Raw genomic sequence first — 19,442 nt, 5'->3', positions numbered from 1 at the left:
TTTCTTTTTAATGCTTCTTAATTCTAATTACCACACGCTCGACTGTTCATCTTTTGTCTGCCAGCTGCCCACTACTCAGATAGTTCTTCATTGCAAATGCCCTGTATGAGTATACAAGGGGTATACACTATGCCAAAGGAGCTTTGCATCTAATGAATTAAATAGGGAATTTTATATATTGGCTTAGAATAAAAATTAGCACTAACTAAGTTATATATAACTTTATTATATTAAATAAATACATATTTTATACATATATAATATTTGTATTCGAACAACTCATCAAACAATTATTATCCATTCATTATACATAACTTTACCCAGCTATACAAGGTATTTCCCAGCTGCTCATGCTCTATTGAAGTGAATTGTTATTTTATTATTCTTATTTTATTTTGGTTGAGATACGCCCTACCAATTTTTAGTTTACGACTTTTTACATTTTAATGGCGCTGCAGAACGAGATCCGTTAGCCGGGCCAACATTCTCAGCGCCCAGCGCTACGAAATGCAATTCGAGCATCATTAAGCCTTAACCTGCTCGCACTAATTTGGTTTCTTAATATGCTTTCAAAACACCTGAAAAAACCAAGGTGAAAATGAAAAGAACCTCTAGCCGACCATGAGTCAAAGACAAATAACGAGCAGCTCGTAAGCAGTTAACAATTTTCTGGTTCATTTTCGTTTTATACAATTTGTTTAAACCGAGCGTGGCTGTAACTAATAAATGAAAAAGTTATTTGAAGTTAGGTGAAGTTTAGTAAAGCGAGCATTGTCTGAGAATTTGTTTGGAACTGGACTGTGTTAGGAATTTCTTTGAAATATTTGTGTTTATTTGGGCTAATTAAGATATTTAGATATCTCTCTCTTTTGCTGCCTCTGTCTCTCTCTTTCTCCCTCTCACTCTATGTTAATGAGACTGTAGACTGTCCAGCTTCGCTCTTCAGCTCACTAATAAGTATTTACAGGAAGCCAAATACTTCATATGGCAACTAAATTTAGTATAAAAGCACTTCAATTTTGAACATTTTAAGAGTTTCTCTAAGCTCGTTTACATTCACAAAATATTGTTGCATTTATTTTGTTAATTAGAGTTTCTTATGAATATTGCCACAATTCGCATTATTAAGAGTCGAGCTTTTGCGGCTCTAAATTAAGCATTTAGAAGTACTCTGGTAAATTTTCCGTTTATCTGAGCTAATTAAGTCGAATTGACGATGAGTGTTGGCGCTTAAAATGTTTGGGGGGAAATACAAGCAAATGCTGTCGACTTAACATGTACAACAAATGCAGATTGCAAAAACAATTTATCAACATTTATTGCCAACATAATTTGCATTTTATGAGCTAAAATGCCAAAAGCGAGTTAACATAAACGAGTGCCACAGCAGGGCCAGAGGAGGGAAGGCAAGGGAAAAAGCCAGCAGCAGCAACTCGTGTAGTTGCCATGTAACGCTGTGCATGTGTGTGTGAGCGTGTGTGTGTACATGTCATTGTCATTTTGTTGAGAGTTGGCTTAATTGCAAGGCTGACTGGGCTAAAAGGATGCAACAGTTGCTGCTTGCCTGTAGCTGGGTGGCAAAGTGATTCCAGGCGGAAAATTGTGCAAACAACGTGAAGAGCGAGTGCAGCCGCTGCGTAAATAAATAAAAGCATATTTAGAATAATATTAAGAGCTAACCGCCGCACAGGCTATGCAGATCCTAAGCCACTTGACGCCACACACAAGACTACATATATATCTATATATCTATCTACATATATATTTGTCTATATCTATGCGAAACGGCATCAGAATGTCAAGTGCAGGCAACGCTTTTTGTTTTTATTCGGCATGGAATAACTTAACTACTTCGTTCAGTTGATAAAGTGTCATAAATCAGTTGCAAGTGTTGGAGAATGCGCACACTGAGTGTGTTCAGTGTTGACTAATGCCAAGTCACGAGTGCGAATTAGTCGAGTGTTACACAACGCCATAAATAATTGGCCAAAGCTCTCGGATTAGCCCGCACGCAGTTGTCATGCCAGGAAAGTTCCCTGCTCTGCGGCTACTAATTGCCTGTAATATGTGGGTTTTGTGGGTTGACAACAAATCCGACTGACTGCAAAGCTCAAAATCCAATTTAACACATTTTTGCATGAACATGCGAAGAGATTATTTTGATTTGGTATACTAGAATAAGCTGTTAATGGATGTTTTGAAAATGCAATGAATGCGAAGGAAAATTAGATGAGAATAGGAAAAGAGCTCTCGATTACCCTTAAAGGTAACATATATTGAGTATATATTATATCAGTTTATATATAGCTTTAGCTTTAATTGTTAACTGAATTAGATATCGAATTCGTTTAGCTCTGCCCACTGTACGCAGCTCACACTCAAATTAAGTTCTTATCAACGCCAAAAGCATATTTCTGCTTGCTCCTGCTCCTGCTGCTGCTGCAATTGAGATAACATTTAGAGTGCAGGCCAACAAATTCAAGCTGACTCTGGCCAGAGGCTTGAGGGTTTCAGCTTATCCCAAGCACATGTCGCACAGAGTCCTGCTGCAGTTGAGCCCAAGTCACATGTCGTGTCATTTGTAAGTTGCTATCGTGATTTTTGCGCCCATTTCGCAGTGGAGTACGCATTAAAAATGTGCCTGGCGCTGATGTGTTTGCAATCGCACACGCACTCACGTCAGGCCGGGGCAGCGAGTGTAAGGAGCAAACAAACAAACAAATATCCTGTCGCTGCACGCACTTATCCTGCATCTGACACTTAACACTTGAGCGCCTGTCCGGGCTGCCATTAATGTGCGCAAGTGCGAGCGGGGGCAGTGGGGTGTGGTGGTAAGTCTTGTGTGCAATATGCTTATCGCAGCGACAACAACAATTATTGTTTATTATTGCTTGGGAAATGCATTTCCCTCGTCCTACCACAGCAGTGAAAGCCCCTGCTAGTTTCCATTATGATTTTTTGTAGATAGTACTCCCTGATTTGTGATTTGTGATTTTGTGCATTCGATTTCATTTGAGTGGACAATCGAATTATTGCGCCTGACATTTCTGTGTGCGTCTCGCTCTATGCCCGAATTTATGTTTTTTTATGGGCTGCCGCTGCTCATTTGTTGCGGACACGTTTCCCAGCGCCGTGTGGGAAATCGTGAAAAGTCTTTCAAGTGTAAATTAAAGTGTGATTCCCGATGCACGCGCACACAGCACGTCCCTGGCAACAGGAGGCATCGGGAGGGCAGTCGCCACGGCGAATAAAACTGCGGAAATTCAAAAATATTACAAAAAGTATGGATTGGATGCTGAGCGAAATACGCAACTGACATACTCTAAAAATATATCGAATTTTAATAATAATAATTTTAATAATAATAATAATAATTAAAATATTATTTATGCCAGTTAAACTCATTTTATATAAAGTATTTCACAGAAAAAATATATCAGTGAAAAAGGAAATTAATATAATAATATATATATGATTGATATGATACACATATATACCAAAAAATATTTTAAAGTGCATATATGCATACCTAATAATATTACCCCAAGTAAGAAAGAGACTTCTCTCTTAAAAAGTAAATTAATATTGAAGCTATATGCATTTGCCTTTGCTCCCTCATCATTCAATTCATTAGTATGTAACATTGTTGCATATGAATTCCAAAGTACTCCCAGTGAGGGCATACAATATCTGCATGCCAAGTCCCTGGCTGTGTGGAGTTGCTCTGTGTGTGCAAGGATAAGCCGGTGACAACATATTTCTGCCTCTGACGCCGCTGAGTGGCAACTTCCTCAGCGTTTTTATTTGTGGCACAGCGTCGTCGTCTTTGTCGCCTTTGCTCTTCCTATCATCATCATCATCATCGTCATCAACATCATTATTATTATTATCGCCTTCATCATGATGGCAGTCCTCGACGCGTGTGCCCGTGGTTTATTATTTTGATATTTCCTGAGATATTTCTATGCCCATTTCCACGTCTGCAGTCAATGAAAAGAGTTTTTCATGGCTGCCAGTTTTTTCTTTATTATTGTGAGGGAAATAGCTTGAATTTAATAGAGTCAATGAAATCAGCCGAAGGTTCGTAATTGCTCATATAAAGCAAAATAATAAAAGAAACTGAACGGAAAAGGCTGCTAAATGAAAACTGAGCTCCTTTCATTGCAATAAATCGACTCGAATATTATTTTCTAATTTGTTCAACTGGAAATTTAAAAGATATTAAAATCTTGGGGTTTTGTTCTCAAATTATGAATGCAATTTAAAAGTGAATAACACTTTGCAGACTTTTAGTATATTATGGATATTATAATTGGCATTAATTTTTTTTTTATTTAATTATTTTTGTGTAAATATATACATAAAATATATGTAATTACTAATCCTAACTATAGTTATTAATATAATATTTTATAAGTGAAGCTCTGATTCTACTTATCCACTAATAGATCCATATAGAACTTGACTTGGAATGAAAACTCTATTCTGCTATTTCCATAGAGTCTTCGCCTGTTGACTCTATAACTACAACTACAACTTGACATATAGGTCAGTGTTTCTTAGGGCTTATCCGTGGGTTTCGTGATTTCGTTTTCAGTTCCCGGGACATGTTGCCAGACATTTAATGCTAATTTCTTGTACAATCCTAAGTCTGGGGACGTCGGCTTAGTGACGATTGCACAATGACCTGACAATTCCCGAACTTTTTGTCGGGTCCATTCAACTATTTACATGCGTCTCTTGTTTGATCGAGTGGAATTTCTCGAATTCTACGTACGATTCTTGTTTGCACAGCGTCGCGCGTCGCTTGCTTTCATTTATTATTATTATTTTTTTTTGGGAAAAGGTGCACTGGAGGATTTGTGAATTTCGAGTTCTGTTTGGGTTTGTTTGTTTGCTGGCAGCAGGTCATGCGGCGCATGCAGCACAGCAACAAGGATCGACCAAAGATCTACCAAAGAAGCAGCAGAGGAGCGCAACAGCATCCCAGTTGGATTTATTTGAGGTAGAGACGGTGCGAGGTACGGCTGTGCGAGCGGCTTTCTTCTCAGTTCCTGGCAGGGTGTTTTTTTTTCTTCTCTTTTTCATTTTATCCGTTTGCTGTAATCAAACAAACAAATGATCATAAAAAATCACTGCTGCTGCTGCTGCTGTTGTTGTTGTTGTTGTTGTTTTAATGCCCAGAGCTCGCAGCACTTCAAAGCCCGCGTGCCGATCCTTTGGTCTGAGCAAGCAGCTCGTTAGTTTTTGGTTTTGGTTACGAATCGATGGATTTTGTTTTGTTTTCTCGAGACTTTGCTTTGAAATTGTTGCATTTTCTTGTTAACGCAGCGCCGTTCATTGCTCTTAATGAGCTAACACACACACACGCACGCACACTCCAGTTTCACATATTATTCATATAAATCAATAAATATAGGCTCGCGGGCAACGTGTGAAAATCCTTTGGCTGTGTAAACAGCAAACAACAACAGCAACAATATTTTTCCAATTTTCTCAACAAAGCAAACACACACGCTCACACGCCTGTTCCACTGGTTGCAGTTCTCATTTCAGTCCTGAACTGTTTGCATTTGTCTCCAACTCTGGCTTAATGAGCTCTCATTAATGCGCAAGTCTCGGGGCAAATGCTGATTGCATTTTCATGGCAGCGTTTCCCCTTTATTTGCCTGCAGCATCCCACCCACAGCATTTTCCATTTATCATCTCGCATTTCTCATTTGGCAATTCGGAAATTTGCGATTTTGAATTTTGATTAGAGATTAAATTGTCTCTGGCGATTAGCATCAGGCGGCAGCTCTCGAGCATTGTGCAAACGAGCGTATGCTTGCATTAGCCACCCCACCACTGCACCCACTGTCTCTCTGTACCTCTCTTGCTCTCCATGCACCACCGATTGGCCTGCGACAATGGCTGCATCGAGCAGCCATCGGCTCACTTCGTGCATCGTTTCATTTTCATTTTCTTTCTGCTCATTAATTTTGCGGTTTGCGTTTCTTTTTCCTTCACGCTGCGCTACTTGCAATGGGGTATATGGATTGTGGTACACTCTTTGCATTTGTTGGTGCAAGGCGTTGTGTTTAGATGTCCAGATTGACAATAATATATTAAAATTTTGATATATATATCTTAGGATATCAAAAATTTATAATGTAGAGAAAGATTTCAATAGTTAAAGACAACATTACCCATTTCTCTGTCACTAAAATCTGCACTACTTTTGTTTTCAAAGTTCTCTCTGAGCTTCCTATCTAACAGATGGTTCTCTATTAGATAGATATATTATATTAGATAGATATATTAGATATTAGAGAATCTCTTGTTATCCTTTGTTTCCTATCTAACAGTTGGTTCTTTCTTCGAGATGTTATTAGATATTGGAGAATCTCTTGTGATTCGGTTAACCTTTGATTCCTATTTAGCAGTTGGTACTCTATTAGAGATGATTTTATATATTAGAGAATCTCTTGTGATTCGGTTATCTTTAGAGTCAAGTAGCGCATTTGCCAAGTCGTCTAGCGCCAACTGAAGTTTGTTCGATTTGGCTGCTGTCAGTTTTGCTGTTTTTTCCCCATCCTGCGGCATGCATCAACTATGCCAGTCAGTGCCTGAAGTTGCAGATAAACGTTGCTGCCGGACTTATGAATATAATCCTTAAATTATTGCAACAAAAACAACAATAACAGCTACAACAACAACAACAACAACAACGACAACTTTTGCGCAACGGGGCAAACGAAAAACCCAACTATTATGTGTGAATAAGCCAGCGGGCTGCTGGCGTGGCAACCCCTCCGGCGATTATTGCGGCACTGCCTCGACTGTGGCACCAATAATTATGTGCCACAATTATGTGAGAGCGCGAGTGTCCTTTTGCGGGGATGATTAGCTTTTTGGGCTGCGGTCGAGGGAATTGCAGCTATTATCATGCCTGGGCCCTGGACACGTCAAATGTTTCGCATTTTAATAGATGTGCTGCCACGCCCACTCGCATGACAAAGCTGTTGTCCCGCTATCCGAGGTCTTTCCACCGTGGGACAATTATGCGGCAATTAAATGAGCTTAGCACTGAATTGTTTTTCGCCCCCCTCCCTGCAGCTGTAATCAAACAAAAAATTATGCAAATTTTCAAAATTGCGAAAAGCGTCGGAAAACCTTTAAAAAAAAACTCAGTTCAGAGAATGCAGCGTGACAAGGCCAATTGTCAATCAAAGTGTGACAGAGAGGGGGCAAGAGAGAGAGAGGGAGAGGGGGATACTTGTTAGACTTTTCCGACTGACTGTCAATCAGCATTAAAAATCAATAGATTCTCCTGCCAACATTTGTTGCTGCCGCTGCTGCTCCTGCTCCTGCTCCTGCTGCTGCTGTTGTTGTTTTAGCCTGGAGGACATGTTGTGTGACAAAATTGTGCAAGCAAATTGTCAGAGGCATCAGCCAGGGGCAAGGATTATGAGCGTAAATTAACCCTTATTGCCAGAAAATATGCGACAGCTGATTGACAGACAAATGACAGAGCACATAAAACACATCTCTGGCAATATTCATGCATGCCCTGGCATAACTGTACTTATGCCGGATCGGAGATTCCGCCCGGATTCGCACGGCGGTGGCGAAAAGGGGTCGCCGCTTGATATGATTGAATTTGATGTACATGTGTTCAACATGACACTTAGTAGCGGCTTAAATGTGTTTAGACTTGAGAGTGGAGCGAGCAGAGAGAGAGAGAGAGGGACACAGAGACACGATGCGATTGATTGAAAGATGCCAGATTAAGTTCTTATATCAAAATTGAAAATGACATCTGATTAAGGGCAAGGGCATGGCCATACCTCTTCTATTTTCTCTATTTGGCTGTAACTTTAAAGGCATCATTGTCTCTGTCTCTATATATCAACTACATATATCAAATAGAGAATTACTATAAAAGAAAGTTTTGTTTAAACTTTAGGAAAACTTGCATTTGATTTCCAATAGAATGTTGCTCTGTTAGCTGATGCCCCATAATCTGTAAATAATCTGTATCACTTAATCTCAATCTGTCTTTGGGCTCTCTTGATTTGTGGACTCGATCAGTGCAACTTTCACGCTTCAGGTTTACGAAACAATTCGAAAGAGATTAACACGCGGCTAATGAAGTGTTTTTTATCTCTCGGCACAACATTATAATCATTGATAAACTGAATAAAAAATGTCCACAAATTTGTGATATCTTTATTAGGCAGCAGTCGTATGTATTTCCTTTAATTTAAATTTTCTATAGAGCATGCCAATGAAATTTGTTGCAGCACCTACGAGAAACGCAAGATGATGAAGACATTAGAGCTGGTTTACAGATAAAGAGTTGAGGTCCAAACAAAGCTGTCACAGATTCTCTAGCCCAATTGATGAGGCGTTGGATTAGGCTAAAGAATGGAAATAGAAATGAAAAGGGGTATGGGAATGGAAATGGGCTTTTGGGCTGTGAGAAATAGGTGGAAAGCAATTTACATAACATTCTCATTGATTGCTGCGGATCGGTTGGCAGCCCTCAACTCATCAGCAGCTAATCAGCATCAGCATGCGGCCCGAGTCAATTTAAGATCTCAGCACCTCGTTTTCGGGTAGCAGCCAGACTCGGACTGCACAGCAGGCAGCGAGATAAATTTTCACGACCTCTTTTCTGTTGCTGTTGTTGTTGTTGTTGTTGTTAGCAGGTGAAAATGGGCAGCGGAGGAGCAGATATCACACTGTGAGCTGCAACGAGCTGGCGTGGAATGAAAAGCAGCTTTTAATTAAGAGTAACCCCATGGTATTCCCGAATCCATTGTGCAGGTGTCCACTCGCCGTCGCTGGGCGGAGGCGTTGGCTTTGTCTGCTGTCGTGATTTGGGCCAACACCTACGGTTCGCAGCTCGTTTAGGCCAGGCAGACAGAACGAACATGCAGCTCAATGGCGACTCATAATGCCTAACGTTACATCACTCTGTGCCGGGCCTTTATAAATAGCTCAATTATGCAGCTAATCGATATTTCTCACAGTCCGCATCATACGTGCTCGCCTACATCTTGCATTTAAGTTCTTAAGCTGATTTTCGAACTTGTGGCACGCAAGTGAAGAGCCGCAATTGGTTCTGCAGGCGGGCTTAGCAGCCAAGCCTTGCGACTTAGGCCACAGATCTTCTAATTATTTTGGTTTTCTTCCAGGCATGTCAAGCATCCTCTACGCCACTAATTAGACCCGATGTACGCCTCCAAGAGACCCGAAAATCTACCTGCACCACAGACCAGACCACAAGTACGCATCGCTCATAATCCACTTCTTAGCACTGATTTTGCAATTATTTTTGCCTTACATTTCTCTGAATTTTTCACGTTGAATTGCTCCGAGTGTTTATTAGATTTACCTATTATCTATCTCTCTTTCTCTGTGTTTTTCTGTCTCTTTCTCGCTCGCTCTTCACTTTTCTATGTTAACAATGAATTGGCAAATTTTCATGCCGTTTGCCTTGCTTCCGGCGCTGTCTATTGATCCTGGCATGAGTCAGTGCGAGGATTGAATACCAGCAAAATAATTGGTGGCGATGCTTGACTGAAAATACTTGACGAAGAACTCATACTTAATATTATTATTAATTTAAAATATTTGAATTGGTTTTACCTTAAAAAATTTTCTCTTTAAGAAAATAATGAAGGAAAAGTTGGGAAATTTTCTTCAAAAAAAAAAAAAAAAAAAAATATATATATATATATAATAAATTTTTATTAATAATACATATGATTCTTTTCTGTCACATATTTAGGAATACATAAAATGCTATTTAATATATATAAATTTATAATTAGCCAGAAATAAATATATCTATGTATATATACATGTATATCTATAGAATTTTTAGGCAATAGAATGCTAATCGATTTTTAACTGTAAACATATTCACAAAGCTCTCTTATATTAGATTTTATATTACATCTCTCAAATCTTCTCTATCAATTGCCCACAGCATTTACAAGCCCGCTTAATTCAGATCCTCTTCTATGTAAGCCCTATGCCCGAATTTTCTCTTTATATGTATTTTCTTGTGCCCTGCAAATTTTTCGCTCACACCGCGCCATAATTAAACGTCTGTAGATTATTTTAGCGCCCCTGTCGGCGCCTTGTTAATTTCCCCGTGCGTAAATTGATATTCCTGTCACTGATGATGATAATGATTTCTGCTTCCGTGGCGGGCGACACGTCGCATCCTGCGCTTGCGGTTTGCCAGGATATTGAATTAAGGTGCGCGCTAGCATTTTTATAGAGATTGCAAAGCGCTGCCTGTCATCGATAGGAGTAGCTGGCATTTAATTGAGTTATTAGACGCTGCCGCCTCGCATAAAGGACGAACATAAATTACAAAATTGTCATTGACGAAGAAGATGTGAACAATGGCCCGCTGCAGTCGATGATGAGGATGGTTTTAAGGAACATTTGTGAAACACATGTTATAAAGAAAAGAACAGGAAAGACAGAGGCTGACGGGCTGGCAAGCAGGCAAGCAGGCAGATAAGCGGCTGGACAACAAAGGACCTGAGTCCAAAAGGAGAAGCAGCAGTCGCAGCAGCGGCAGGAACAGCAGGCGGCTCGCACAGTCAGCGCAGCCTGTCAACAGGATATGCATGAGCGCTTTGAGCATTTCACACCTACAATGCACAACAACACACACACACACAACAAAGAGTCAACCGGGGTGTGCCCAGTGCCGGATCCGAGTATCAGCTGCTGAAATTGAGATAGCAAGTCCAGCATAAAGAAAAAAAATAAAGAGAAGAAAAGGTAGAAAAAAGAAACCACAAAGACCACAAAGCGCAGTGCCAGAAGAAAGTAGGAGTTGACGTACAAATGAAAGTCGGGTGCCCGAGTGATTGATGCTCGTGATTGAGCAGAACTCAAAGAATTCAGAGATGCAGTTTTTCGCTTTAAAAAAAAAAAATATAGGAGGGTCAAAGGATTCAGGAGTCAGAAATCTGGTAGTCAATTGCCGTTATGATTGATAAGTACGCTCACCGGCTGTGAACAGCAGCAACGCCCACAAGAGAATATGACGGCTCGGCTGCTCTCATTTGGTACGTGATGCGGCCGGCAAGGCAGTGCCATGCATTGGGCAGGAATCCGAGCTCCAGCTGCAGCTCGAGTGGAGCGCAGGAAACTAATTAAATTGATAGAATTAGACAAAGGCCGACGGCTGGCAATTGTGGCCAATTCCACAGACTCTCTCTCTCTCTCTCTCGCTGTCTATCTATCTCCCTGTCTGTTCCTTTCATTCGCACTCCCGGGTATTTACTTACCATTCTGAAGGAGTACAAACAAACGGAAGACAAGTGCCGGCTGTGCTCGCTCCTGGCATGAACTACACTGGCTTCAGTTTACTTATATGATGGATGGTTGAGATCTTAAGAGGCTAAATGGATTAAGCTGCACAGATGTGTGGACAAAGATGAATCGCTCTGCTGACAGACTGATGACAAGACGTAGGCGAAAAGAGAGAATATTTTAATTGCGATCAATTTGTATTTATTAATTGGTATAAGCTAAAAGCAAATTGGGTCTATTAGCAGATTTTCTATGAAAGATGTCAAGATTAAATTCTTATATTTCTTTAATAAAATTTGATATAAAGAAGTATATTGTTATAAAGACATGTATAGTATTGAATATATTAGATTGAGCAGTTAAATATATGTATACATGTTTACGTATAAAATATCTTTTTTTAGTATTCAATTCTATTTTTATTTGAAATTAATTAATAAATTTATTATAAAATAAATTTTTTTATTTTCAGATAATATATTCTTATGGAATTTAAACAGATTTAATTGTAGAATAGCAAACGGATACTTTAAATAAATATTTTAATGAATTTAATAAATAACACATATATGAATTAATTTAATTTACTTGCAATCTTAAGTCTCTATCTCGATGTAAACTATCTTTATTTAAACTCATTCGCAAGCTGCATAATCGAACTGATGTGCCGCAATTGTCAAGCATAGGCAGCTCCTTTGGCAGAATCGACGAAATACTTATGAGCGCTATATATGTCTGTCTGTGTATGGATATATTAAATTAATTACAATACGAATTTCGAATGGATAATGAAATTCTGTGGTCATTATCAGGCATGCGGAGCATGTACAAAATGAGCCACAAATGTGGCCAATATATATTGCACAGTGTGGGGAAACAAAGTGGGCAGCGAGGCATATGATGAACAATGCGGCAGGCTGGCCAGAGCTGGGATATGCGCGAGCATTGGCGGCGCATAAATCAATGGAGCATGTAGCGGCCGAAAACTGGACAGGAAGGATACTCCAGCGACCAACAGATGTGAGCATGTGAGTTGAATTAAAAATGAGTGGCAAAATGAATCGAAACCACTCGGGCACCGGGCACCAGGCACCGGGTGATTCGGATGAGTTCTCGTATCTATCGTGTAACTGCTCCAAAGAGCCCTCACTGGGCCGTAAAGACAAAAGGAGAAGGGAGGACAATGCAGGACAAAGCAGGACAAGGGAGGACAATGGTCCAGCGGCCAGTCAGGGATTGTGGAGCAAAGGTAACCTCGAATGGATTTACTTTCCGCCTTTGTGTCGCTGCAGGACATCTTAAGGACTTAACTTACTTTAGCAACGTTACCAAAAACGTGAACGTAGCAATAGATTTTTCATGTATGGGATTTGTGTGTGTCCCACAAGTCTTATGAGTGTGTGTCTAGTGTAGTTGACATTTAATATGGCATTATCCCTGCGCCACTGAGTTATAAATAATGCTACAATCCACTCACCCCAGCCCTATTAAAAACCATAAAAAAGGGAACTAATAGAAAGGGGATGGCAAAAGTTCTTGGAGAGAGAGAGGTTGACCAGCCCCTGTTATCGCCGCTGGTCAGCCTTGATACTGAGTTCCATAAAAGAAGAGAAAAAACAATTTTTGTAGCAAATATTACATAGATTACATATTTTTTAATGGAGAAAAAAATTCGCCTCTGTGCTGAAACATATTTTGAATGTCTCGCCTGGGTGGATTAAATGGAATAGAATTTATACAGAGTGCGTTTGGTACAGTCAATAAAGATTAGTGGAAGTTTTGTGCAAAAGATTTATGTACATATTGAAGAAACAGGGTATTTATTTTTGCCTTTTATATTAAAAAAAAATTTATACAAAATATTTCGTAAAATATATACATATAAGTAAAATAAAATATTCAGTTTAATGAGGTAAAATTTCTGATATCCATATTACTTTTTGTTCCAAATATGCGAACGTAAAAGGAATCATTAGACCAAATCTAAATATAATTGTCTGATCTTAACTTCGTCTGGTATTGAACAGAATTCTAGGTAATATAAAGTATACCTTAGCGAACTTCACTAGAAATAACAAATGGAAATGCACTTATCGAAATTTCCATTTAAGTCAAATTTATGGCATCTCCTTCTATATATGCTTCCTCTTGCTTGTTTTGCTTTTCAAGTGTTAGTGAGTGTTCGACCTTTTGGTGAAATTCGATGCCTTCTTGGTCGTTCAGTGTTGTGTAACGCTACACCCAAAAATGCCACGTTTAGGCCTTGCCACTGTGAACATCCATTTTATGTGTTTTGATTTATATTTATGCGCTTTAAAATCACTGACCGGCAAAAGATTTATGATTGGCCAGGAGTTGGATGGGCATAGGACTCTTGAGTAGCAAGGCGACAGCTCTAAACTAGTTGCAATTACAACTGGGAGTGCGAGTATGTGTGTATGTGTGTGTGTTTGGATAATGTGCATGGTAATCAGCGTGTGATGGCCCACTAGAGCTGCCCACACAACGATGCTAATGAGCTGAGCGCGTTCATGATGACGCCGTTGTACTGAATCCAGGAGCTCAGCTGAACACTGAGAGAAATATTTGTATATAAAAAAAATGCAGAGGGTTTTTATTTTTTTATGTATTTAAAAAAATTATTGTTGAATTTAATTAAAATAATTTAACATTTAAAAAATATTTATATATTAAAAAGCAAAAAATTAAATATAAATAAATTATATTAAATAATAAATTATATTATATTTTATATATAAATATTAATTTGAATATATAAATTATATTAAATAATACATTATATTATATTTTATAGATAAATATTAATTGATATTTTATGATACTGTTACATAAAAATATTCCTAAGAACTGCAAGCTCTTTATTCTCATTCTCATGTTGCTTTCTCTCAGTGTATCCATGGTATGCAATGTGCTCTTGTGCCCAGACAGGATGTATCCTATCCAATTGCCAGTTGTGCTGACATTTTAAATATAAACACGAGTCGTTGTCGCTGGCGTCCAATTTCTAGTTGACAGACGGTCTAGCAGACAGACAGCCAGACAGCTAGGGATCGGAATTGCTGTCTGTCAAGGCAGCAGACTTGTCTGGGCCGCTGAGGTGACCTTGCCGCAGGAGCTGGGGGGCGTGGGGCAATGTGTTGGCTAAGTGTTGAAACAACGCGACGCATTTGACAGTTGACACTTTGACGCCTGCGAAACGCGCGCATAAAATTATACGGCCTGGGAAATCAAGTGTCTGGTACTTCGTGACGCCAAGCCAACAGGCCAACAGGACAACAGGATACACATGGATCTATTCCGAAAACTCTGTCCATATACACACATATTTTTTTCTCTTATTTTCGGTGTTGTGTTGCACTCTCATTAGGAAGTGACAACAGCGACAACGACTTGTGATTAGTAGCGTGTCCTGTGGGTGTCCTTAAAGCATCATAAAGACAGCGAGAGCAGCGGCAGGAGCAGGAGCAGGAGCAGGAGCAGGAGCAGGACAGCTGCTTGCACAACAACTGCAACAGCTGTCCACGTCCAGCGGAGATTATGTTGTTATATCACCAGGGGCTGCCTCCTCTGACAGCGAGTAGTCAAATGCCCGGTAATAATCCAAAATCAAAGTAGCGTAACTAAAGCTTTGGGATAAAAGGGAAGCCAGTCCCAAGGATGTCCGAGTCGACAACTGACAAAATGCATACGTCGAGCAGTTGGCCGTGTGGTCTACCTGGATACATCCAGCAGCAAGGACAATGCCTTTTGTGCACTGCCAGCCACTGGCATGTCGAATGCTGAAGCGAATCAGAGCCAGGATATGAGCTGTATGTGGGCACGGGATAAAGGATACTCTATACTGATTTCTGGCTCTCCGCCAGCCAGCTGTGTGTGTGTCTGCGAGTGGGTGGGGCTGCCTTTGCATCTTTAAGATATTATATGTATTTATGATATATAAGTACTTTATAATTTCTTGGCAAAATCTCTACAGTCAACTTTTTATTATTTAAAGGGTAATTTTATAAGCTCTTCTAATTCAATAACAGCTTGTTAGTCAATAACTTTTCACTTCCAGCTTTCAATTTGTTTTTATTTCTATATTTTTTGGTTCTTATTGAAATTGAAATTGTTGTTGTTCAGGCTTATCAGAGATTTTTGTAAATAAGAAAAGGTTTCCCTAAAGAGCTTGAATCATTATTTTGATAGCTGCAGTAAAGCATTTTTAAATCAATCTATTTTTGATAACTATAATATCATATAAGCTTAACAAAATATTGAAGAAATGTTTTTGATTATTTATACTTTTATTTAATTATAATTCATAACCTATAAATTAAATAAGATAGAATATTGGGTAGAAAAACTTGCAGTGCTTTCAGCTTTACCCTATGCAACCCCGACTCCTGCCAAAGTAACTTGACTACAAACAAAAACAAAAACTGTTCTGAGTGGAGTTGAAATTGTTTTTCGACGTGAATACGATTTAGTAGGCGTGCTAATACGCTTGGCGCCAGAGAACAGCTGCCAGAAGTTGAAATCGATTTGATTTAGTATTTCATTTTCATAGGTGCTGCTTAACAAAGCCAACAGAGAGAACCGCATTTGGTCAGCTGCAGGCGTTGGCCAGCATGCAGCTCATTGAGTTGGCCAAAACCAACTCCTGCTGAATGCCGCTCGCTGTTTGGCTGTGTTGGCTGCTGCTGGCTGCCTGCGGGTAAAATCGTCTGAACGGTAGCCCAATCCACTGACAACTTCATCATAACGCGCACGCCCCACCAGCTGAGCCCCCAGCTCGGGCTTGGACCTTAATTGCAGCAGACCAAACGCGTAATCAAAAGGCAATGCTGTTGTGCATTTCTCGTTATTTGTCTTTGCATTTAACTGGTTCGCAATCTGCAGCAGCAGCAGCAGAAGCGGCAGCAATGGCTTCTGTTTCAATCTCCAGACTCGGACTCTGGGCTCATCTTCTTGCATATTGCCCGCAAGCCAATTTTTGAGGTAAAATTCATTTGTTAACAATTTCATTTCATTTTGGAATTCGTAGCCAGTTGGGCTTCGACTGTTGCCGCGGCGCCTAATTACAGGGTGCCTCACGTTGTGTCCATATGCATGTGTATGTGTGTCTGTGTGTGTGTGTGTGCGTGTGCGTGTCCTGCTGCATGTAAAACTCCTCAAATTAAGACATCAATTTTAATGAGCAACACAGAGCAACTAACACAATAATTGCGCTCGACTTTTGTGGTGGGCGTGGCCGCTCTTGTACTCGGCCAGTTGGTCGAGTTCGCCGCTGCCGCCGCCGCTGCTGCTGCTGCTGCTGCTTTGGTTTTTCTTTCTGGGCCAAGAGTTCCGGCAGGTGCGACGCGTTTTTCGAATACCTTCACTTCTGGGTCACAACTCTAATTTTTGGCCCCAGCAGCTGCTTTACCAGTTTCACTTCAAACAACAACAACCAAAGGCAAAAACGTAGCGCACCAACGCCTTTTGCATGCGCTGCCATCTAATTAAGTTAATTTGAGCATTTTACATATGTAAGTTTTATGGACCTGGCCGTAATCAGGCCCCGTACGCCTTCTGCTGGCCGCACTACCCTTCCGTTTCCTTTTGTTTTCTCAGTTTTGATGTCTTTTTAATCGAAAGCAATAAAAATGTATATTCCAAAATTTATCGAGTATGTAAGCCACATAATTAGTTAACGCCTGGGTAAACCCAATTAGTTGCGGTAACAAACCGGCTGAAAATGTTTAAGCAGGACACACCTGCCTGCTGCAGAGTCCTTTTGACCATGCTCTGCCTGCATATCAGAAATTGAATTATAATTTTCCATATCTTTATTTGAGATTCTTCCAGTTCGTTTGGTCATTAATCAAATGAGCTATTGCCTGATCCTTGCGCCTCTTGCTGCATGCCGTGTGTCCTCTTTAGATCTTGAGCCTGTTACTTGAGGCCTTTCATCAGCAGAACTTCTGCATTCCAGTGATTCAAGCAGCTGCCCCTAAGCTAACCTTCCCATTTGAGCTTTAATCCCTTAACGAGCACTCCGCTTGCATATTCATATATTTATGCGCAAATATTTTTATTACTGATCCAAGTTTCTCTCTGGGCTCATTTATCAAGCTGCCACGCCCTTGCCCCTTATCTGCATAGTCTATGAATGTTAAGTCTCTGCTCTTGCTACTTGTTTCACGTAGCTCTTGGCCATGCCACATAGCGCACATCCACATCAATTACATTCATTTCCCACCGCTCGCTGTCGTCCCCCCCTCGGTTGGTTGGCTCGTTAATCAACCCGTTCCGTTTAGGTACTTGCGAAAACATTCGAAATCCAATTGCAAATTATGCATTTATTATTAACAATTGTTGTCTGATTGCGCAAGAGTGCTGCACACACACACACACACATACTCCTTCTCTTGGTTAACTTGTTATTGTCCTTCATCGGCGTAGCTTGCCCCAAGGGCCACAGAGCTCTGTCCAGCGCTTGGGTCATTTGCGTGCATTTGTTTTCGGTTCTGGCTTGGGCCCTTTGGTCCTCTGGTCCACGCTGGCTGCCAAACGTTTGCATATGGCCAACTGTTTTGAATATTGAAAGCAGACAATAACAACAACAAGAACAACAACAACAGCATCAACATCAAGCAGCTAACTGCCAACACATGGGTTCAGCAGCAGGGTGGCTCAAAATGGAAATCGCAATCCCAATCGCTGAAAAGTGCCATGCATTTATGCAATTTTCGCATTCAGAGTTGTGAGTTGTTCGTTGACGCTGCTTGGCACTCAAAGCCACTCAAATGCCATGGCAAGGCACTCAATCAAGTGCATAGACCCAACACACACACACACGCATACACACACACACATATGTGTACCTGCAAGCCCTCCACTATTCCATCATAATCAAATTGTATTGAACATTTGCAGTTAGCTGAATTTGTGGCTGGCGTTATTCAAGTGATTGAATCGGTAAAAGACCCGCAATGCATTTAGTCAATCAGTCAGTCCGTCAGTTTGTCAGTTTGTCAGTTTGTCAGTTTCTCAGTGATTCACTTATGCATTCATTTATACAACGCACACATAAGCGCCTTTGCCGTGCTCCACCTTCTCACCTCTCTCCGTGAATGTCAAGCCAAAGCCAAAGCCAAAGCCAAAGCCGAAGCCGAAGCCAAAAGGTGTCCTAGCTGCGCCCCCCACGTGCGCTCATAACTTTTTATCATTTCTGTTAAAAAACGGGAGAGAAATAGAAAAAATATTATAGCGTCCTTTTATATACGTATCTGGCATATGCACATGTCTGTGTGTGTGTGTGCTCGACAGTTCGGGCTGCTTTATTGAATATTACATAAATAAAACGTATTTCAATTTTCACATGAACTGCGGAGCCCCAAGCGTGTGGGCAAAAGCATATATATTCCCACATATAGACCTATATACAAATATATGTATGCATATCGACATATATGGGAGAGTGTGTTTGAGAGCATCTAATAAAATAGCTAATCCGATCACGTCTACCACTATTTCTCCCCTGACAGGATAATGCAAGGCGTATGCAAAGCAGCTGACAGACGCAATACGATTGCACTCGACTAAGGTTCAATGCGGAAAGGGCGTGGCCAGCTGAAATAAATTGTAAGTGTGAATGGCTCATTAGCATATGCTGAAGACCTGTAAAAAAAATTGGCATTCCGTTCAGGCAGGGTCACACGAGTGGGCAAGCATAAAAATATATATTCAAATTTAACATACTATGATTATTATATTCAATACTAGCATAGAACGCCAATAACAGACATTACTTGTATTTATTTTAGAGGATCTTATGACGGCTATGAGTGGTTAAAGCTATCGTATAAATATGGTTGAGCGACTGTTATACTTCACACGTTCAAAGACAATGCTATGAAGTTACTCAACAGTTGCTTAACATTGAGAAAGACGCTGCTTAAAATTATTAAATATATAAAAATAGTTTTAAAAAATCTGAATAATTAATATGTTTAATTATTGTTTTTTACATATATATCTCCATCAAGTCCTGAATAGCATAATATAACAGTAAGCGAATATGTTCCTAAAGCTGTTAAGTTGACAATGTTAAATACCATCTTTTACAC

General features: G+C 40.0%; 1 protein-coding gene across 1 annotated transcript in view; it reads right to left on the bottom strand.

Moving 5' to 3' along the window:
- rump (heterogeneous nuclear ribonucleoprotein rumpelstiltskin) overlaps positions 1-15,648 on the bottom strand; it is a 163,143-nt gene extending 147,495 nt beyond the window's left edge. Inside the window, exon 1 of the mRNA XM_089265721.1 lies at positions 15,634-15,648. The gene's annotated coding sequence lies outside the window, so the exon portion shown is untranslated. The remainder of the gene's footprint in view (positions 1-15,633) is intronic.
- Positions 15,649-19,442: the final 3,794 nt, after the last annotated feature.

Source organism: Drosophila navojoa, chromosome 2 (genome assembly GCF_054131105.1).
Source record: "Drosophila navojoa isolate 15081-1374.11 chromosome 2, UAZ_NAV_1.0, whole genome shotgun sequence".
NCBI classification, from domain to species: Eukaryota; Metazoa; Arthropoda; class Insecta; order Diptera; family Drosophilidae; genus Drosophila; species Drosophila navojoa.
This window is presented reverse-complemented; position numbering and strand designations above follow the sequence as displayed.